Genomic DNA, 23,672 nt, shown 5'->3' on the forward strand with positions numbered 1-23,672 from the left:
GATAACAGTGAAGATTTCGTTGGAAACGGGAATATCTTCATATAAAATCTAAACAGAAGCATTCTCAGAAACTTCATTGTGATGTGTGTCCTCCACTAACAGAGTTCAAACTTTCTTTTGACACTGTAGTTTGGAAACACTCTTTTTGTAGAATCTGCAAGTGAATATTTGGCTAACTGGGAAGATTTCGTTGGAAATGGGAATATCTTCAAATAAAATCTAGACAGAAGCATTCTCAGAAACATCTTTTTGATGTGTGTCTTCAACTAACCGAGTTCCACCTTTCTTTTGATAGAGCAGATTGGAAACACTCTTTTTGTAGAAACTGTAAGTGGATATTTGGATACCTCTAACAATTTCATTGGAAACGGGAATATCTTCATATAAAACCTAGACAGAAGCATTCTTCGAAACTTCTTTGTGATGTGTGTCCTCAACTAACAGAGTTCAACCTTTCTTTTGATACAGAAGTTTGAAAACCCCCTTTTGGTAGAATCTGCAAGTGGATATTTGGATAACTGTGAAGATTTCGTTGGAAACGGGAATATCTTCATATAAAATCTAGACAGAAGCATTCTAAGCAGCTTGTGATGAGTGTCCTCAACTAACAGAGTTCAACCATTCTTTTGATACAGCAGTTTGGATACTCTCTTTTTGTAGAATCTGTAAGTGGATATTTGGATACCTCTAAAGATTTCTTTGGAAACGGGAATATCTTCATATAAAATCTAGACAAAAGCATTCTCAGAAACTTCTTTGTGGTGTGCGTCCTCAACTAACAGAGTTCAACCTTTCTTTAAATAGAGCAGTTTGGAAACTCTCTTTTTGTAGAATCTGTAAGTGGATATTTGGATAGCTCTAAGGATTTCGTTGGAAACGGGAATATCTTCATCTAAAATCTACACAGAAGCACTGTCAGAAACTGCTTTGTGATATCTGCATTCAAGTCACAGAGCTGAACATTCCCTTTCATAGCCCAGGTTTGAAACACTCTTTCTGTAGTATCTGGAAGTGGACATTTTGAGCGAATTCAGGCCTACGGTGAAAACAGAAATAACTTCCCATAAAAAAGAGACAGAAAGATTCTCAGAAACTTAATCGGGATGTGTGTACTCAGTTACCAGAGTTGAACCTTTCTGTTGATACAGTAGTTTGGAAACACTCTTTTTGTAGAATCTGCAAGTGGATATTTGGATAACTTTGAAGATTTCGTTGGAAACGGGAATATCTTCATATAAAATCTAGACAGAAGCATTCTCAGAAACTTCTTTGTGATGTGTTTTCTCTACTTACAGAGTTCAACCTTTCTTTTGATACAGCAGTTTGGAAACACTCTTTTTGTAGAATCGGCAAGTGGATATTTGGATAACTGTGAAGAGTTCGTTGGAAACGGGAATATCTTCATATAAAATCTAGACAGAAGCATTCTCAAAAGCTTGTTTGTGATGAGTGTCCTCAACTAACGGAGCTCAACCATTCTTTTGATACAGCAGTTTGGAAACACTCTTTTGGTAGAATCTGCAAGTGGATATTTGGATAACTGTGAAAATTTCGTTGGAAACGGGAATATCTTCATATAAAATCAAGACGGAAGCATTCTCAGAAACTTCTTTGACATGAGTTTCCTCAACTAAAGGAGTTCAACCTTTCTTTTCATACAGCAGTTTGGAAAACCTCTTTTAGAAGAATCTGCAAGTGGATATTTGGATAACAGTGAAGATTTCATTGGAAACGGGAATATCTTCATATAAAATCTAAACAGAAGCATTCTCAGAAACTTCATTGTGATGTGTGTCCTCCACTAACAGAGTTCAAACTTTCTTTTGACACTGTAGTTTGGAAACACTCTTTTTGTAGAATCTGCAAGTGGATATTTCGATAACTGTGAAGCTTTCGTTGGATATCGGAATATCTTCAAATAAAATCTAGACAGAAGCATTCTCAGAAACATCTTTTCGATGTGTGTCTTCAACTAACCGAGTTCCACCTTTCTTTTGATAGAGCAGTTTGGAAACACTCTTTTTGTAGAATCTGTAAGTGGATATTTGGATACAACTAACAATTTCATTGGAAACGGGAATATCTTCATATAAAATCTAGACAGAAGCATTCTCAGAAGCTTCTTTGTGATGAGTGTCCTCAACTAACAGAGTTCAACCATTCTTTTGATACAGCAGTTTGGATACTCTCTTTTTGTAGAATCTGTAAGTGGATATTTGGATACCTCTAAAGATTTCGTTGGAAACGGGAATATCTTCATATAAAATCTAGACAAAAGCATTCTCAGAAACTTCTTTGTGGTGTGCGTCCTCAACTAACAGAGTTCAACCTTTCTTTAAATAGAGCAGTTTGGAAACTCTCTTTTTGTAGAATCTGTAAGTGGATATTTGGATAGCTCTAACGATTTCGTTGGAAACGAGAATATCTTCATCTAAAATCTACACAGAAGCACTGTCAGAAACTGCTTTGTGATATCTGCATTCAAGTCACAGAGCTGAACATTCCCTTTCATAGCCCAGGTTTGAAACACTCTTTCTGTAGTATCTGGAAGTGGACATTTTGAGCGAATTCAGGCCTACGGTGAAAACAGAAATATCTTCCCATAAAAAAGAGACAGAAAGATTCTCAGAAACTTAATCGGGATGTGTGTACTCAGTTACCAGAGTTGAACCTTTCTGTTGATACAGTAGTTGGGAAACACTCTTTTTGTAGAATCTGCAAGTGGATATTTGGATAACTTTGAAGATTTCGTTGGAAACGGGAATATCTTCATATAAAATCTAGACAGAAGCATTCTCAGAAACTTCTTTGTGATGTGTTTTCTCTACTTACAGAGTTCAACCTTTCTTTTGATACAGCAGTTTGGAAACACACTTTTTGTAGAATCGGCAAGTGGATATTTGGATAACTGTGAAGAGTTCGTTGGAAACGGGAATATCTTCATATAAAATCTAGACAGAAGCATTCTCAAAAGCTTGTTTGTGATGAGTGTCCTCAACTAACGGAGCTCAACCATTCTTTTGATACTGCAGTTTGGAAACATACTTTTGGTAGAATCTGCAAGTGGATATTGGGATAACTGTGAGAATTTCGTTGGAAACGGGAATAACTTCATATAAAATCTAGACGGAAGCATTCTCAGAAACTTCTTTGACATGAGTTTCCTCAACTAAAGGAGTTCAACCTTTCTTTTCATACAGCAGTTTGGAAACCCTCTTTTAGAAGAATCTGCAAGTGGATATTTGGATAACAGTGAAGATTTCATTGGAAACGGGAATATCTTCATATAAAATCTAAACAGAAGCATTCTCAGAAACTTCATTGTGATGTGTGTCCTCCACTAACAGAGTTCAAACTTTCTTTTGACACTGTAGTTTGGAAACACTCTTTTTGTAGAATCTGCAAGTGAATATTTGGCTAACTGGGAAGATTTCGTTGGAAATGGGAATATCTTCAAATAAAATCTAGACAGAAGCATTCTCAGAAACATCTTTTTGATGTGTGTCTTCAACTAACCGAGTTCCACCTTTCTTTTGATAGAGCAGATTGGAAACACTCTTTTTGTAGAAACTGTAAGTGGATATTTGGATACCTCTAACAATTTCATTGGAAACGGGAATATCTTCATATAAAACCTAGACAGAAGCATTCTTCGAAACTTCTTTGTGATGTGTGTCCTCAACTAACAGAGTTCAACCTTTCTTTTGATACAGAAGTTTGAAAACCCCCTTTTGGTAGAATCTGCAAGTGGATATTTGGATAACTGTGAAGATTTCGTTGGAAACGGGAATATCTTCATATAAAATCTAGACAGAAGCATTCTAAGCAGCTTGTGATGAGTGTCCTCAACTAACAGAGTTCAACCATTCTTTTGATACAGCAGTTTGGATACTCTCTTTTTGTAGAATCTGTAAGTGGATATTTGGATACCTCTAAAGATTTCTTTGGAAACGGGAATATCTTCATATAAAATCTAGACAAAAGCATTCTCAGAAACTTCTTTGTGGTGTGCGTCCTCAACTAACAGAGTTCAACCTTTCTTTAAATAGAGCAGTTTGGAAACTCTCTTTTTGTAGAATCTGTAAGTGGATATTTGGATAGCTCTAAGGATTTCGTTGGAAACGGGAATATCTTCATCTAAAATCTACACAGAAGCACTGTCAGAAACTGCTTTGTGATATCTGCATTCAAGTCACAGAGCTGAACATTCCCTTTCATAGCCCAGGTTTGAAACACTCTTTCTGTAGTATCTGGAAGTGGACATTTTGAGCGAATTCAGGCCTACGGTGAAAACAGAAATATCTTCCCATAAAAAAGAGACAGAAAGATTCTCAGAAACTTAATCGGGATGTGTGTACTCAGTTACCAGAGTTGAACCTTTCTGTTGATACAGTAGTTTGGAAACACTCTTTTTGTAGAATCTGCAAGTGGATATTTGGATAACTTTGAAGATTTCGTTGGAAACGGGAATATCTTCATATAAAATCTAGACAGAAGCATTCTCAGAAACTTCTTTGTGATGTGTTTTCTCTACTTACAGAGTTCAACCTTTCTTTTGATACAGCAGTTTGGAAACACTCTTTTTGTAGAATCGGCAAGTGGATATTTGGATAACTGTGAAGAGTTCGTTGGAAACGGGAATATCTTCATATAAAATCTAGACAGAAGCATTCTCAAAAGCTTGTTTGTGATGAGTGTCCTCAACTAACGGAGCTCAACCATTCTTTTGATACAGCAGTTTGGAAACACTCTTTTGGTAGAATCTGCAAGTGGATATTTGGATAACTGTGAAAATTTCGTTGGAAACGGGAATATCTTCATATAAAATCAAGACGGAAGCATTCTCAGAAACTTCTTTGACATGAGTTTCCTCAACTAAAGGAGTTCAACCTTTCTTTTCATACAGCAGTTTGGAAACCCTCTTTTAGAAGAATCTGCAAGTGGATATTTGGATAACAGTGAAGATTTCATTGGAAACGGGAATATCTTCATATAAAATCTAAACAGAAGCATTCTCAGAAACTTCATTGTGATGTGTGTCCTCCACTAACAGAGTTCAAACTTTCTTTTGACACTGTAGTTTGGAAACACTCTTTTTGTAGAATCTGCAAGTGGATATTTCGATAACTGTGAAGCTTTCGTTGGATATCGGAATATCTTCAAATAAAATCTAGACAGAAGCATTCTCAGAAACATCTTTTCGATGTGTGTCTTCAACTAACCGAGTTCCACCTTTCTTTTGATAGAGCAGTTTGGAAACACTCTTTTTGTAGAATCTGTAAGTGGATATTTGGATACAACTAACAATTTCATTGGAAACGGGAATATCTTCATATAAAATCTAGACAGAAGCATTCTCAGAAGCTTCTTTGTGATGAGTGTCCTCAACTAACAGAGTTCAACCATTCTTTTGATACAGCAGTTTGGATACTCTCTTTTTGTAGAATCTGTAAGTGGATATTTGGATACCTCTAAAGATTTCGTTGGAAACGGGAATATCTTCATATAAAATCTAGACAAAAGCATTCTCAGAAACTTCTTTGTGGTGTGCGTCCTCAACTAACAGAGTTCAACCTTTCTTTAAATAGAGCAGTTTGGAAACTCTCTTTTTGTAGAATCTGTAAGTGGATATTTGGATAGCTCTAACGATTTCGTTGGAAACGAGAATATCTTCATCTAAAATCTACACAGAAGCACTGTCAGAAACTGCTTTGTGATATCTGCATTCAAGTCACAGAGCTGAACATTCCCTTTCATAGCCCAGGTTTGAAACACTCTTTCTGTAGTATCTGGAAGTGGACATTTTGAGCGAATTCAGGCCTACGGTGAAAACAGAAATATCTTCCCATAAAAAAGAGACAGAAAGATTCTCAGAAACTTAATCGGGATGTGTGTACTCAGTTACCAGAGTTGAACCTTTCTGTTGATACAGTAGTTGGGAAACACTCTTTTTGTAGAATCTGCAAGTGGATATTTGGATAACTTTGAAGATTTCGTTGGAAACGGGAATATCTTCATATAAAATCTAGACAGAAGCATTCTCAGAAACTTCTTTGTGATGTGTTTTCTCTACTTACAGAGTTCAACCTTTCTTTTGATACAGCAGTTTGGAAACACTCTTTTTGTAGAATCGGCAAGTGGATATTTGGATAACTGTGAAGAGTTCGTTGGAAACGGGAATATCTTCATATAAAATCTAGACAGAAGCATTCTCAAAAGCTTGTTTGTGATGAGTGTCCTCAACTAACGGAGCTCAACCATTCTTTTGATACTGCAGTTTGGAAACATACTTTTGGTAGAATCTGCAAGTGGATATTGGGATAACTGTGAGAATTTCGTTGGAAACGGGAATAACTTCATATAAAATCTAGACGGAAGCATTCTCAGAAACTTCTTTGACATGAGTTTCCTCAACTAAAGGAGTTCAACCTTTCTTTTCATACAGCAGTTTGGAAACCCTCTTTTAGAAGAATCTGCAAGTGGATATTTGGATAACTGTGAAGATTTCATTGGAAACGGGAATATCTTCATATAAAATCTAAACAGAAGCATTCTCAGAAACTTCATTGTGATGTGTGTCCTCCACTAACAGAGTTCAAACTTTCTTTTGACACTGTAGTTTGGAAACACTCTTTTTGTAGAATCTGCAAGTGAATATTTGGCTAACTGGGAAGATTTCGTTGGAAATGGGAATATCTTCAAATAAAATCTAGACAGAAGCATTCTCAGAAACATCTTTTTGATGTGTGTCTTCAACTAACCGAGTTCCACCTTTCTTTTGATAGAGCAGATTGGAAACACTCTTTTTGTAGAAACTGTAAGTGGATATTTGGATACCTCTAACAATTTCATTGGAAACGGGAATATCTTCATATAAAACCTAGACAGAAGCATTCTTCGAAACTTCTTTGTGATGTGTGTCCTCAACTAACAGAGTTCAACCTTTCTTTTGATACAGAAGTTTGAAAACCCCCTTTTGGTAGAATCTGCAAGTGGATATTTGGATAACTGTGAAGATTTCGTTGGAAACGGGAATATCTTCATATAAAATCTAGACAGAAGCATTCTAAGCAGCTTGTGATGAGTGTCCTCAACTAACAGAGTTCAACCATTCTTTTGATACAGCAGTTTGGATACTCTCTTTTTGTAGAATCTGTAAGTGGATATTTGGATACCTCTAAAGATTTCTTTGGAAACGGGAATATCTTCATATAAAATCTAGACAAAAGCATTCTCAGAAACTTCTTTGTGGTGTGCGTCCTCAACTAACAGAGTTCAACCTTTCTTTAAATAGAGCAGTTTGGAAACTCTCTTTTTGTAGAATCTGTAAGTGGATATTTGGATAGCTCTAAGGATTTCGTTGGAAACGGGAATATCTTCATCTAAAATCTACACAGAAGCACTGTCAGAAACTGCTTTGTGATATCTGCATTCAAGTCACAGAGCTGAACATTCCCTTTCATAGCCCAGGTTTGAAACACTCTTTCTGTAGTATCTGGAAGTGGACATTTTGAGCGAATTCAGGCCTACGGTGAAAACAGAAATATCTTCCCATAAAAAAGAGACAGAAAGATTCTCAGAAACTTAATCGGGATGTGTGTACTCAGTTACCAGAGTTGAACCTTTCTGTTGATACAGTAGTTTGGAAACACTCTTTTTGTAGAATCTGCAAGTGGATATTTGGATAACTTTGAAGATTTCGTTGGAAACGGGAATATCTTCATATAAAATCTAGACAGAAGCATTCTCAGAAACTTCTTTGTGATGTGTTTTCTCTACTTACAGAGTTCAACCTTTCTTTTGATACAGCAGTTTGGAAACACTCTTTTTGTAGAATCGGCAAGTGGATATTTGGATAACTGTGAAGAGTTCGTTGGAAACGGGAATATCTTCATATAAAATCTAGACAGAAGCATTCTCAAAAGCTTGTTTGTGATGAGTGTCCTCAACTAACGGAGCTCAACCATTCTTTTGATACAGCAGTTTGGAAACACTCTTTTGGTAGAATCTGCAAGTGGATATTTGGATAACTGTGAAAATTTCGTTGGAAACGGGAATATCTTCATATAAAATCAAGACGGAAGCATTCTCAGAAACTTCTTTGACATGAGTTTCCTCAACTAAAGGAGTTCAACCTTTCTTTTCATACAGCAGTTTGGAAAACCTCTTTTAGAAGAATCTGCAAGTGGATATTTGGATAACAGTGAAGATTTCATTGGAAACGGGAATATCTTCATATAAAATCTAAACAGAAGCATTCTCAGAAACTTCATTGTGATGTGTGTCCTCCACTAACAGAGTTCAAACTTTCTTTTGACACTGTAGTTTGGAAACACTCTTTTTGTAGAATCTGCAAGTGGATATTTCGATAACTGTGAAGCTTTCGTTGGATATCGGAATATCTTCAAATAAAATCTAGACAGAAGCATTCTCAGAAACATCTTTTCGATGTGTGTCTTCAACTAACCGAGTTCCACCTTTCTTTTGATAGAGCAGTTTGGAAACACTCTTTTTGTAGGATCTGTAAGTGGATATTTGGATACAACTAACAATTTCATTGGAAACGGGAATATCTTCATATAAAATCTAGACAGAAGCATTCTCAGAAGCTTCTTTGTGATGAGTGTCCTCAACTAACAGAGTTCAACCATTCTTTTGATACAGCAGTTTGGATACTCTCTTTTTGTAGAATCTGTAAGTGGATATTTGGATACCTCTAAAGATTTCGTTGGAAACGGTAATATCTTCATATAAAATCTAGACAAAAGCATTCTCAGAAACTTCTTTGTGGTGTGCGTCCTCAACTAACAGAGTTCAACCTTTCTTTAAATAGAGCAGTTTGGAAACTCTCTTTTTGTAGAATCTGTAAGTGGATATTTGGATAGCTCTAACGATTTCGTTGGAAACGAGAATATCTTCATCTAAAATCTACACAGAAGCACTGTCAGAAACTGCTTTGTGATATCTGCATTCAAGTCACAGAGCTGAACATTCCCTTTCATAGCCCAGGTTTGAAACACTCTTTCTGTAGTATCTGGAAGTGGACATTTTGAGCGAATTCAGGCCTACGGTGAAAACAGAAATATCTTCCCATAAAAAAGAGACAGAAAGATTCTCAGAAACTTAATCGGGATGTGTGTACTCAGTTACCAGAGTTGAACCTTTCTGTTGATACAGTAGTTTGGAAACACTCTTTTTGTAGAATCTGCAAGTGGATATTTGGATAACTTTGAAGATTTCGTTGGAAACGGGAATATCTTCATATAAAATCTAGACAGAAGCATTCTCAGAAACTTCTTTGTGATGTGTTTTCTCTACTTACAGAGTTCAACCTTTCTTTTGATACAGCAGTTTGGAAACACTCTTTTTGTAGAATCGGCAAGTGGATATTTGGATAACTGTGAAGAGTTCGTTGGAAACGGGAATATCTTCATATAAAATCTAGACAGAAGCATTCTCAAAAGCTTGTTTGTGATGAGTGTCCTCAACTAACGGAGCTCAACCATTCTTTTGATACAGCAGTTTGGAAACACTCTTTTGGTAGAATCTGCAAGTGGATATTTGGATAACTGTGAAAATTTCGTTGGAAACGGGAATATCTTCATATAAAATCAAGACGGAAGCATTCTCAGAAACTTCTTTGACATGAGTTTCCTCAACTAAAGGAGTTCAACCTTTCTTTTCATACAGCAGTTTGGAAAACCTCTTTTAGAAGAATCTGCAAGTGGATATTTGGATAACAGTGAAGATTTCATTGGAAACGGGAATATCTTCATATAAAATCTAAACAGAAGCATTCTCAGAAACTTCATTGTGATGTGTGTCCTCAACTAACAGAGTTCAACCTTTCTTTTGATACAGAAGTTTGGATACTCTCTTTTTGTAGAATCTGTAAGTGGATATTTGGATACCTCTAAAGATTTCGTTGGAAACGAGAATATCTTCATATAAAATCTAGACAAAAGCATTCTCAGAAACTTCTTTGTGGTGTGCGTCCTCAACTAACAGAGTTCAACCTTTCTTTAAATAGAGCAGTTTGGAAACTCTCTTTTTGTAGAATCTGTAAGTGGATATTTGGATAGCTCTAAGGATTTCGTTGGAAACGGGAATATCTTCATCTAAAATCTACACAGAAGCACTGTCAGAAACTGCTTTGTGATATCTGCATTCAAGTCACAGAGCTGAACATTCCCTTTCATAGCCCAGGTTTGAAACACTCTTTCTGTAGTATCTGGAAGTGGACATTTTGAGCGAATTCAGGCCTACGGTGAAAACAGAAATATCTTCCCATAAAAAAGAGACAGAAAGATTCTCAGAAACTTAATCGGGATGTGTGTACTCAGTTACCAGAGTTGAAACTTTCTGTTGATACAGTAGTTTGGAAACACTCTTTTTGTAGAATCTGCAAGTGGATATTTGGATAACTTTGAAGATTTCGTTGGAAACGGGAATATCTTCATATAAAATCTAGACAGAAGCATTCCCAGAAACTTCTTTGCGATGAGTGTCCTCAGCTAATAGAGTTCAAGCTTTCTTTTCATACAGCAGTTTTGAAACACTCTTTTTGTCGGATCTGCTACTGGATATTTGGATAACTGTGAAAATTTCGTTGGAAACGGGAATATCTTCATATAAAATCTAGACGGAAGCATTCTCAGAATCTTCTTTGAGATGAGTTTCCTCAACTAACGGAGTTCAACCTTTCTTTTCATACAGCAGTTTGGAAACCCTCTTTTAGAAGAATCTGCAAGTGGATATTTGGATAAGTGTGAAGATTTCGTTGGAAACGGGAATATCTTCATATAAAATCTAAACAGAAGCATTCTCATAAACTTCATTGTGATGTGTGTCCTCCTCTAACAGAGTTCAAACTTTCTTTTGACACTGTAGTTTGGAAGCACTCTTTTTTTAGAATCTGCAAGTGGATATTTCAATAACTGTGAAGATTTCTTTGGAAATGGGAATATCTTCATATAAAATCTAGACAGAAGCATTCTCAGAAACATCTTTTTGATGTGTGTCTTCAACTAACCGAGTTCCACCTTTGTTTTGATAGAGCAGTTTGGAAACACTCTTTTTGTGGAATCTGTAAGTGGATATTTGGATACCTCTAACAATTTCATTGGAAACGGGAATATCTTCATATAAAATCTAGACAGAATCATTCTCAAAAGCTTGTTTGTGATGAGTGTCCTCAACTAACGGAGCTCAACAATTCTTTTGATACAGCAGTTTGGAAACATACTTTTGGTAGAATCTGCAAGTGGATATTTGGATAACTGTGAGAATTTCGTTGGAAACGGGAATATCTTCATATAAAATCTAGACGGAAGCATTCTCAGAAACTTCTTTGACATGAGTTTCCTCAACTAAAGGAGTTCAACCTTTCTTTTCATACAGCAGTTTGGTAACCCTCTTTTAGAAGAATCTGCAAGTGGATATTTGGATAACAGTGAAGATTTCGTTGGAAACGGGAATATATTCATATAAAATCTAAACAGAAGCATTCTCAGAAACTTCATTGTGATGTGTGTCCTCCACTAACAGAGTTCAAACTTTCTTTTGACACTGTAGTTTGGAAACACTCCTTTTGTAGAATCTGCAAGTGGATATTTGGATAACTGTGAAGATTTCGTTGGAAATGGGAATATCTTCAAATAAAATCTAGACAGAAGCATTCTCAGAAACATCTTTTTGATGTGTGTCTTCAACTAACCGAGTTCCACCTTTCTTTTGATAGAGCAGTTTGGAAACACTCTTTTTGTAGAATCTGAAAGTGGATATTTGGATACCTCTAACAATTTCATTGGAAACGGGAATAACTTCATATAAAATCTAGACAGAAGCATTCTTCGAAACCTCTTTGTGATGTGTGTCCTCAACTAACAGAGTTCAACCTTTCTTTTGATACAGAAGTTTGAAAACCCCCTTTTTGTAGAATCTGCAAGTGGATATTTGGATAACTGTGAAGATTTCGTTGGAAACGGGAATATCTTCATATAAAATCTAGACAGAAGCATTCTCAGAAGCTTTTTGTGATGAGTGTCCTCAACTAACAGAGTTCAACCATTCTTTTGATACAGCAGTTTGGATACTCTCTTTTTGTAGAATCTGTAAGTGGATATTTGGATACCTCTAAAGATTTCGTTGGAAACGGGAATATCTTCATATAAAATCTAGACAAAAGCATTCTCAGAAACTTCCTTGTGGTGTGCGTCCTCAACTAGCAGAGTTCAACCTTTCTTTAAATAGAGCAGTTTGGAAACTCTCTTTTTGTAGAATCTGTAAGTAGATATTTGGATAGCTCTAGCGATTTCGTTGGAAACGGGAATATCTTCATCTAAAATCTACACAGAAGCACTGTCAGAAACTGCTTTGTGATATCTGCATTCAAGTCACAGAGCTGAACATTCCCTTTCATAGCCCAGGTTTGAAACACTCTTTCTGTAGTATCTGGAAGTGGACATTTTGAGCAAATTCAGGCCAACGGTGAAAACAGAAATATCTTCCCAAAAAAAAGAGACAGAAAGATTCTCAGAAACTTAATCGGGATGTGTGTACTCAGTTACCAGGGTTGAACCTTTCTGTTGATATAGTAGTTTGGAAACACTCTTTTTGTAGAATCTGCAAGTGGATATTTGGATAACTTTGAAGATTTCGTTGGAAACGGGAATATCTTCATATAAAATCTAGACAGAAGCATTCTCAGAAACTTCTTTGTGATGTGTTTTCTCTACTTACAGAGTTCAACCTTTCTTTTGATACAGCAGTTTGGAAACACTCTTTTTGTAGAATCGGCAAGTGGATATTTGGATAACTGTGAAGAGTTCGTTGGAAACGGGAATATCTTCATATAAAATCTAGACAGAAGCATTCTCAAAAGCTTGTTTGTGATGAGTGTCCTCAACTAACGGAGCTCAACCATTCTTTTGATACAGCAGTTTGGAAACACTCTTTTGGTAGAATCTGCAAGTGGATATTTGGATAACTGTGAAAATTTCGTTGGAAACGGGAATATCTTCATATAAAATCTAGACGGAAGCATTTTCAGAAACTTCTTTGACATGAGTTTCCTCAACTAAAGGAGTTCAACCTTTCTTTTCATACAGCAGTTTGGAAACCCTCTTTTAGAAGAATCTGCAAGTGGATATTTGGATAACAGTGAAGATTTCGTTGGAAACGGGAATATCTTCATATAAAATCTAAACAGAAGCATTCTCAGAAACTTCATTGTGATGTGTGTCCTCCACTAACAGAGTTCAAACTTTCTTTTGACACTGTAGTTTGGAAACACTCTTTTTGTAGAATCTGCAAGTGAATATTTGGATAACTGGGAAGATTTCGTTGGAAATGGGAATATCTTCAAATAAAATCTAGACAGAAGCATTCTCAGAAACATCTTTTTGATGTGTGTCTTCAACTAACCGAGTTCCACCTTTCTTTTGATAGAGCAGTTTGGAAACACTCTTTTTGTAGAATCTGTAAGTGGATATTTGGATACCTCTAACAATTTCATTGGAAACGGGAATATCTTCATATAAAATCTAGACAGAAGCATTCTTCGAAACTTCTTTGTGATGTGTGTCCTCAACTAACAGAGTTCAACCTTTCTTTTGATACAGAAGTTTGAAAAACCCCTTTTGGTAGAATCTGCAAGTGGATATTTGGATAACTGTGAAGATTTCGTTGGAAACGGGAATATCTTCATATAAAATCTAGACAGAAGCATTCTCAGCAGCTTGTGATGAGTGTCCTCAACTAACAGAGTTCAACCATTCTTTTGATACAGCAGTTTGGATACTCTCTTTTTGTAGAATCTGTAAGTGGATATTTGGATACCTCTAAGGATTTCGTTGGAAACCGGAATATCTTCATATAAAATCTAGACAAAAGCATTCTCAGAAACTTCTTTGTGGTGTGCGTCCTCAACTAACAGAGTTCAACCTTTCTTTAAATAGAGCAGTTTGGAAACTCTCTTTTTGTAGAATCTGTAAGTGGATATTTGGATAGCTCTAACGATTTCGTTGGAAACGGGAATATCTTCATCTAAAATCTACACAGAAGCACTGTCAGAAACTGCTTTGTGATATCTGCATTCAAGTCACAGAGCTGAACATTCCCTTTCATAGCCCAGGTTTGAAACACTCTTTCTGTAGTATCTGGAAGTGGACATTTTGAGCGAATTCAGGCCTACGGTGAAAACAGAAATATCTTCCCATAAAAAAGAGACAGAAAAATTCTCAGAAACTTAATCGGGATGTGTGTACTCAGTTACCAGAGTTGAACCTTTCTGTTGATACAGTAGTTTGGAAACACTCTTTTTGTAGAATCTGCAAGTGGATATTTGGATAACTTTGAAGATTTCGTTGGAAACGGGAATATCTTCATATAAAATCTAGACAGAAGCATTCTCAGAAACTTCTTTGTGATGTGTTTTCTCTACTTACAGAGTTCAACCTTTCTTTTGATACAGCAGTTTGGAAACACTCTTTTTGTAGAATCGGCAAGTGGATATTTGGATAACTGTGAAGAGTTCGTTGGAAACGGGAATATCTTCATATAAAATCTAGATAGAAGCATTCTCAAAAGCTTGTTTGTGATGAGTGTCCTCAACTAACGGAGCTCAACCATTCTTTTGATACAGAAGTTTGGAAACACTCTTTTGGTAGAATCTGCAAGTGGATATTTGGATAACTGTGAAAATTTCGTTGGAAACGGGAATATCTTCATATAAAATCTAGACGGAAGCATTCTCAGAAACTTCTTTGACATGAGTTTCCTCAACTAAAGGAGTTCAACCTTTCTTTTCATACAGCAGTTTGGAAACCCTCTTTTAGAAGAATCTGCAAGTGGATATTTGGATAACAGTGAAGATTTTGTTGGAAACGGGAATATCTTCATATAAAATCTAAACAGAAGCATTCTCAGAAACTTCATTGTGATGTGTGTCCTCCACGAACAGAGTTCAAACTTTCTTTTGACACTGTAGTTTGGAAACACTCTTTTTGTAGAATCTGCAAGTGGATATTTCGATAACTGTGAAGATTTCGTTGGAAATGGGAATAACTTCAAATAAAATCTAGACAGAAGCATTCTCAGAAACATCTTTTTGATGTGTGTCTTCAATTAACCGAGTTCCACCTTTCTTTTGATAGAGCAGTTTGGAAACAGTCTTTTAGTAGAATCTGTAAGTGGATATTTGGATACCTCTAACAATTTCATTGGAAACGGGAATATCTTCATATAAAATCTAGACAGAAGCATTCTCCGAAACTTCTTTGTGATGTGTGTCCTCAACTAACAGAGTTCAACCTTTCTTTTGATACAGAAGTTTGAAAACCCCCTTTTGGTAGAATCTGCAAGTGGATATTTGGATAACTGTGAAGATTTCGTTGGAAACGGGAATATCTTCATATAAAATCTAGACAGAAGCATTCTCAGAAGCTTCTTTGTGATGAGTGTCCTCAACTAACAGAGTTCAACCATTCTTTTGATACAGCAGTTTGGATACTCTCTTTTTGTAGAATCTGTAAGTGGATATTTGGATACCTCTAAAGATTTCGTTGGAAACGGGAATATCTTCATATAAAATCTAGACAAAAGCATTCTCAGAAACTTCTTTGTGGTGTGCGTCCTCAACTAACAGAGTTCAACCTTTCTTTAAATAGAGCAGTTTGGAAACTCTCTTTTTGTAGAATCTGTAAGTGGATATTTGGATAGCTCTAACGATTTCATTGGAAACGGGAATATCTTCATCTAAAATCTACACAGAAGCACTGTCAGAAACTGCTTTGTGATATCTGCATTCAAGTCACAAAGCTGAACATTCCCTTTCATAGCCCAGGTTTGAAACACTCTTTCTGTAGTATCTGGAAGTGGACATTTTGAGCGAATTCAGGCCTACGGTGAAAACAGAAATATCTTCCCATAAAAAAGAGACAGAAAGATTCTCAGAAACTTAATCGGGATGTGTGTACTCAGTTACCAGAGTTGAACCTTTCTGTTGATACAGTAGTTTGGAAACACTCTTTTTGTAGAATCTGCAAGTGGATATTTGGATAACTTTGAAGATTTCGTTGGAAACGGGAATATCTTCATATAAAATCTAGACAGAAGCATTCTCAGAAACTTCTTTGTGATGTGTTTTCTCTACTTACAGAGTTCAACCTTTCTTTTGATACAGCAGTTTGGAAACACTCTTTTTGTAGAATCGGCAAGTGGATATTTGGATAACTGTGAAGAGTTCGTTGGAAACGGGAATATCTTCATATAAAATCTAGACAGAAGCATTCTCAAAAGCTTGTTCGTGATGAGTGTCCTCAACTAACGGAGCTCAACCATTCTTTTGATACAGCAGTTTGGAAACACTCTTTTGGTAGAATCTGCAAGTGGATATTTGGATACCTGTGAAAATTTCGTTGGAAACGGGAATATCTTCATATAAAATCTAGACGGAAGCATTCTCAGAAACTTCTTTGACATGAGTTTCCTCAACTAAAGGAGTTCAACCTTTCTTTTCATGCAGCAGTTTGGAAACCCTCTTTTAGAAGAATCTGCAAGTGGATATTTGGATAACAGTGAAGATTTCATTGGAAACGGGAATATCTTCATATAAAATCTAAACAGAAGCATTCTCAAAAACTTCATTGTGATGTGTGTCCTCCACTAACAGCGTTCAAACTTTCTTTTGACACTGTAGTTTGGAAACACTCTTTTTGTAGAATCTGCAAGTGGATATTTGGATAACTGTGAAGATTTCGTTGGAAATGGGAATATCTTCAAATAAAATCTAGACAGAAGCATTCTCAGAAACATCTTTTTGATGTGTGTCTTCAACTAACCGAGTTCCACCTTTCTTTTGATAGAGCAGTTTGGAAACACTCTTTTCGTAGAATCTGAAAGTGGATATTTGGATACCTCTAACAATTTCATTGGAAACGGGAATATCTTCATATAAAATCTAGACAGAAGCATTCTCCGAAACTTCTTTGTGATGTGTGTCCTCTACTAACAGAGTTCAACCTTTCTTTTGATACAGCAGTTTGGAAACACTCTTTTTGTAGAATCGGCAAGTGGATATTTGGATAACTGTGAAGAGTTCGTTGGAAACGGGAATATCTTCATATAAAATCTAGACAGAAGCATTCTGAAAAGCTTGTTCGTGATGAGTGTCCTCAACTAACGGAGCTCAACCATTCTTTTGATACAGCAGTTTGGAAACACTCTTTTGGTAGAATCTGCAAGTGGATATTTGGATAACTGTGAAAATTTCGTTGGAAACGGGAATATCTTCATATAAAATCTAGACGGAAGCATTCTCAGAAACTTCTTTGACATGAGTTTCCTCAACTAAAGGAGTTCAACCTTTCTTTTCATGCAGCAGTTTGGAAACCCTCTTTTAGAAGAATCTGCAAGTGGATATTTGGATAACAGTGAAGATTTCATTGGAAACGGGAATATCTTCATATAAAATCTAAACAGAAGCATTCTCAAAAACTTCATTGTGATGTGTGTCCTCCACTAACAGAGTTCAAACTTTCTTTTGACACTGTAGTTTGGAAACACTCTTTTTGTAGAATCTGCAAGTGGATATTTGGATAACTGTGAAGATTTCGTTGGAAATGGGAATATCTTCAAATAATATCTAGACAGAAGCATTCTCAGAAACATCTTTTTGATGTGTGTCTTCAACTAACCGAGTTCCACCTTTCTTTTGATAGAGCAGTTTGGAAACACTCTTTTCGTAGAATCTGAAAGTGGATATTTGGATACCTCTAACAATTTCATTGGAAACGGGAATATCTTCATATAAAATCTAGACAGAAGCATTCTCCGAAACTTCTTTGTGATGTGTGTCCTCTACTAACAGAGTTCAACCTTTCTTTTGATACAGAAGTTTGAAAACCCCCTTTTGGTAGAATCTGCAAGTGGATATTTGGATAACTGTGAAGATTTCGTTGGAAACGGGAATATCTTCATATAAAATCTAGACAGAAGCATTCTCAGAAGCTTCTTTGTGATGAGTGTCCTCAACTAACAGAGTTCAACCATTCTTTTGATACAGCAGTTTGGATACTCTCTTTTTGTAGAATCTGTAAGTGGATATTTGGATACCTCTAAAGATTTCGTTGGAAACGGGAATATCTTCATATAAAATCTAGACAAAAGCATTCTCAGAAACTTCTTTGTGGTGTGCGTCCTCAACTAACAGAGTTCAACCTTTCTTTAAATAGAGCAGTTTGGAAACTCTCTTTTTGTAGAATCTGTAAGTGGATATTTGGATAGCTCTAACGATTTCGTTGGAAACGGGAATATCTTCATCTAAAATCTACACAGAAGCACTGTCAGAAACTGCTTTGTGATATCTGCATTCAAGTCACAAAGCTGAACATTCCCTTTCATAGCCCAGGTTTGAAACACTCTTTCTGTAGTATCTGGAAGTGGACATTTTGAGCGAATTCAGGCCTACGGTGAAAACAGAAATATCTTCCCAGAAAAGAGAGACAGAAAGATTCTCAGAAACTTAATCGGGATGTGTGTACTCAGTTACCAGAGTTGAACATTTCTGTTGATACAGTAGTTTGGAAACACTCTTTTTGTAGAATCTGCAAGTGGATATTTGGATAACTTTGAAGATTTCGTTGGAAAAGGGAATATCTTCATATAAAATCTAGACAGAAGCATTCTCAGAAACTTCTTTGTGATGTGTTTTCTCTACTTACAGAGTTCAACCTTTCTTTTGATACAGCAGTTTGGAAACACTCTTTTTGTAGAATCGGCAAGTGGATATTTGGATAACTGTGAAGAGTTCGTTGGAAACGGGAATATCTTCATATAAAATCTAGACAGAAGCATTCTCAAAAGCTTGTTTGTGATGAGTGTCCTCAACTAACGGAGCTCAAACATTCTTTTGATACAGCAGTTTGGAAACACCCTTTTGGTAGAATCTGCAAGTGGATATTTGGATAACTGTGAAAATTTCGTTGGAAACGGGAATATCTTCATATAAAATCAAGACGGAAGCATTCTCAGAAACTTCTTTGACATGAGTTTCCTCAACTCAAGGAGTTCAACCTTTCTTTTCATACAGCAGTTTGGAAACCCTCTTTTAGAAGAATCTGCAAGTGGATATTTGGATAACAGTGAAGATTTCATTGGAAACGGGAATATCTTCATATAAAATCTAAACAGAAGCATTCTCAGAAACTTCATTGTGATGTGTGTCCTCCACTAACAGAGTTCAAACTTTCTTTTGACACTGTAGTTTGGAAACACTCTTTTTGTAGAATCTGCAAGTGGATATTTGGATAACTGTGAAGATTTCGTTGGAAACGGGAATATCTTCATATAAAATCTAAACAGAAGCATTCTCAGAAACTTCATTGTGATGTGTGTCCTCCACTAACAGAGTTCAAACTTCCTTTTGACACTGTAGTTTGGAAACACTCTTTTTGTAGAATCTGCAAGTGGATATTTCGATAACTGTGACGCTTTCGTTGGAAATTGGAATATCTTCAAATAAAATCTAGACAGAAGCATTCTCAGAAACATCTTTTCGATGTGTGTCTTCAACTAACCGAGTTCCACCTTTCTTTTGATAGAGCAGTTTGGAAACACTCTTTTTGTAGAATCTGTAAGTGGATATTTGGATACAACTAACAATTTCATTGGAAACGGGAATATCTGCATATAAAATCTAGACAGAAGCATTCTCCGAAACTTCTTTGTGATGTGTGTCCTCAACTAACAGAGTTCAACCTTTCTTTTGATACAGAAGTTTGGATACTCTCTTTTTGTAGAATCTGTAAGTGGATATTTGGATACCTCTAAAGATTTCGTTGGAAACGAGAATATCTTCATATAAAATCTAGACAAAAGCATTCTCAGAAACTTCTTTGTGTTGTGCATCCTCAACTAACAGAGTTCAACCTTTCTTTAAATAGAGCAGTTTGGAAACTCTCTTTTTGTAGAATCTGTAAGTAGATATTTGGATAACTCTAAGGATTTGGTTGGAAACGGGAATATCTTCATCTAAAATCTACACAGAAGCACTGTCAGAAACTGCTTTGTGATATCTGCATTCCAGTCACAGAGCTGAACATTCCCTTTCATAGCCCAGGTTTGAAACACTCTTTCTGTAGTATCTGGAAGTGGACATTTTGAGCGAATTCAGGCCTACGGTGAAAACAGAAATACCTTCCCATAAAAAAGAGACAGAAAGATTCTCAGAAACTTAATCGGGATGTGTGTACTCAGTTACCAGAGTTGAACCTTTCTGTTGATACAGTAGTTTGGAAACACTCTTTTTGTAGAATCTGCAAGTGGATATTTGGATAACTTTGAAGATTTCGTTGGAAACGGGAATATGTTCATATAAAATCTAGACAGAAGCATTCTCAGAAACTTCTTTGTGATGTGTTTTCTCTACTTACAGAGTTCAACCTTTCTTTTGATACAGCCGTTTGGAAACACTCTTTTTGTAGAATCGGCAGGTGGATATTTGGATAACTGTGAAGAGTTCGTTGGAAACGGGAATATCTTCATATAAAATCTAGACAGAAGCATTCTCAAAAGCTTGTTTGTGATGAGTGTCCTCAACTAACGGTGCTCAACCATTCTTTTCATATAGCAGTTTGGAAACCCTCTTTTAGAAGAATCTGCAAGTGGATATTTGGATAACAGTGAAGATTTCGTTGGAATCGGGAATATCTTCATATAAAATCTAAACAGAAGCATTCTCAGAAACTTCATTGTGATGTGTGTCCTCCACTAAGAGAGTTCAAACTTTCTTTTGACACTGTAGTTTGGAAACACTCTTTTTGTAGAATCTGCAAGTGGATATTTCGATAACTGTGAACATTTCGTTGGAAACGGGAATATCTTCATATAAAATCTAGACAAAAGCATTCTCAGAAACTTCTTTGTGGTGTGCGTCCTCAACTAACAGAGTTCAACCTTTCTTTAAATAGAGCAGTTTGGAAACTCTCTTTTTGTAGAATCTGTAAGTGGATATTTGGATAGCTCTAACGATTTCTTTGGAAACGGGAATATCTTCATCTAAAATCTACACAGAAGCACTGTCAGAAACTGCTTTGTGATATCTGCATTCAAGTCACAGAGCTGAACATTCCCTTTCATAGCCCAGGTTTGAAACACTCTTTCTGTAGTATCTGGAAGTGGACATTTTGAGCGAATTCAGGCCTACGGTGAAAACAGAAATATCTTCCCATAAAAAAGAGACAGAAAGATTCTCAGAAACTTAATCGGGATGTGTGTACTCAGTTACCAGAGTTGAACCTTTCTGTTGATACAGTAGTTTGGAAACACTCTTTTTGTAGAATCTGCAAGTGGATATTTGGATAACTTTGAAGATTTCGTTGGAAACGGGAATATCTTCATATAAAATCTAGACAGAAGCATTCTCAGAAACTTCTTTGTGATGTGTTTTCTCTACTTACAGAGTTCAAACTTTCTTTTGATACAGCAGTTTGTAAACACTCTTTTTGTAGAATCGGCAAGTGGATATTTGGATAACTGTGAAGAGTTCGTTGGAAACGGGAATATCTTCATATAAAATCTAGACAGAAGCATTCTCAAAAGCTTGTTTGTGATGAGTGTCCTCAACTAACGGAGCTCAAACCATTCTTTTGATACAGCAGTTTGGAAACATACTTTGGTAGAATCTGCAAGTGGATATTTGGATAACTGTGAGAATTTCGTTGGAAACGGGAATATCTTCATATAAAATCTAGACGGAAGCATTCTCAGAAACTTCTTTGACATGAGTTTCCTCAACTAAAGGAGTTCAACCTTTCTTTTCATACAGCAGTTTGGAAACCCTCTTTTAGAAGAATCTGCAAGTGGATATTTGGATAACAGTGAAGATTTCGTTGGAAACGGGAATATAATCTTATAAAATCTAAACAGAAGCATTCTCATAAACTTCATTGTGATGTGTGTCCTCCTCTAACAGAGTTCAAACTTTCTTTTGACACTGTAGTTTGGAAACACTCTTTTTTTAGAATCTGCAAGTGGATATTTCGATAACTGTGAAGATTTCTTTGGAAATGGGAATATCTTCATATAAAATCTAGACAGAAGCATTCTCAGAAACATCTTTTTGATGTGTGTCTTCAACTAACCGAGTTCCACCTTTGTTTTGATAGAGCAGTTTGGAAACACTCTTTTTGTGGAATCTGTAAGTGGATATTTGGATACCTCTAACAATTTCATTGGAATCGGGAATATCTTCATATAAAATCTAGACAGAAGCATTGTCAAAAGCTTGTTTGTGATGAGTGTCCTCAACTAACGGAGCTCAAACCATTCTTTTGATACAGCAGTTTGGAAACATACTTTTGGTAGAATCTGCAAGTGGATATTTGGATAACTGTGAGAATTTCGTTGGAAACGGGAATAACTTCATATAAAATCTAGACGGAAGCATTCTCAGAAACTTCTTTGACATGAGTTTCCTCAACTAAAGGAGTTCAACCTTTCTTTTCATACAGCAGTTTGGAAACCCTCTTTTAGAAGAATCTGCAAGTGGATATTTGGATAACAGTGAAGATTTCGTTGGAAACGGGAATATATTCATATAAAATCTAAACAGAAGCATTCTCAGAAACTTCATTGTGATGTGTGTCCTCCACTAACAGAGTTCAAACTTTCTTTTGACACTGTAGTTTGGAAACACTCCTTTTGTAGAATCTGCAAGTGGATATTTGGATAACTGTGAAGATGTCGCTGGAAATGGGAATATCTTCAAATAAAATCTAGACAGAAGCATTCTCAGAAACATCTTTTTGATGTGTGTCTTCAACTAACCGAGTTCCACCTTTCTTTTGATAGAGCAGTTTGGAAACACTCTTTTTGTAGTATCTGTAAGTGGATATTTGGATACCTCTAACAATTTCATTGGAAACGGGAATAACTTCATATAAAATCTAGACAGAAGCATTCTTCGAAACCTCTTTGTGATGTGTGTCCTCAACTAACAGAGGTCAACCTTTCTTTTGATACAGAAGTTTGAAAACCCCCTTTTGGTAGAATCTGCATGTGGATATTTGGATAACTGTGAAGATTTCGTTGGAAACGGGAATATCTTCATATAAAATCTAGACAGAAGCATTCTCAGAAGCTTCTTTGTGATGAGTGTCCTCAACTAACAGAGTTCAACCATTCTTTTGATACAGCAGTTTGGATACTCTCTTTTTGTAGAATCTGTAAGTGGATATTTGGATACCTCTAAAGATTTCGTTGGAAACGGGAATATCTTCATATAAAATCTAGACAAAAGCATTCTCAGAAACTTCCTTGTGGTGTGCGTCCTCAACTAGCAGAGTTCAACCTTTCTTTAAATAGAGCAGTTTGGAAACTCTCTTTTTGTAGAATCTGTAAGTAGATATTTGGATAGCTCTAGCGATTTCGTTGGAAACGGGAATATCTTCATCTAAAATCTACACAGAAGCACTGTCAGAAACTGCTTTGTGATATCTGCATTCAAGTCACAGAGCTGAACATTCCCTTTCATAGCCCAGGTTTGAAACACTCTTTCTGTAGTATCTGGAAGTGGACATTTTGAGCGAATTCAGGCCTACGGTGAAAACAGAAATATCTTCCCATAAAAAAGAGACAGAAAGATTCTCAGAAACTTAATCTGGATGTGTGTA

Source organism: Gorilla gorilla, chromosome 15 (assembly GCF_029281585.2).
Source record: "Gorilla gorilla gorilla isolate KB3781 chromosome 15, NHGRI_mGorGor1-v2.1_pri, whole genome shotgun sequence".
Lineage (NCBI taxonomy): Eukaryota > Metazoa > Chordata > Mammalia > Primates > Hominidae > Gorilla > Gorilla gorilla.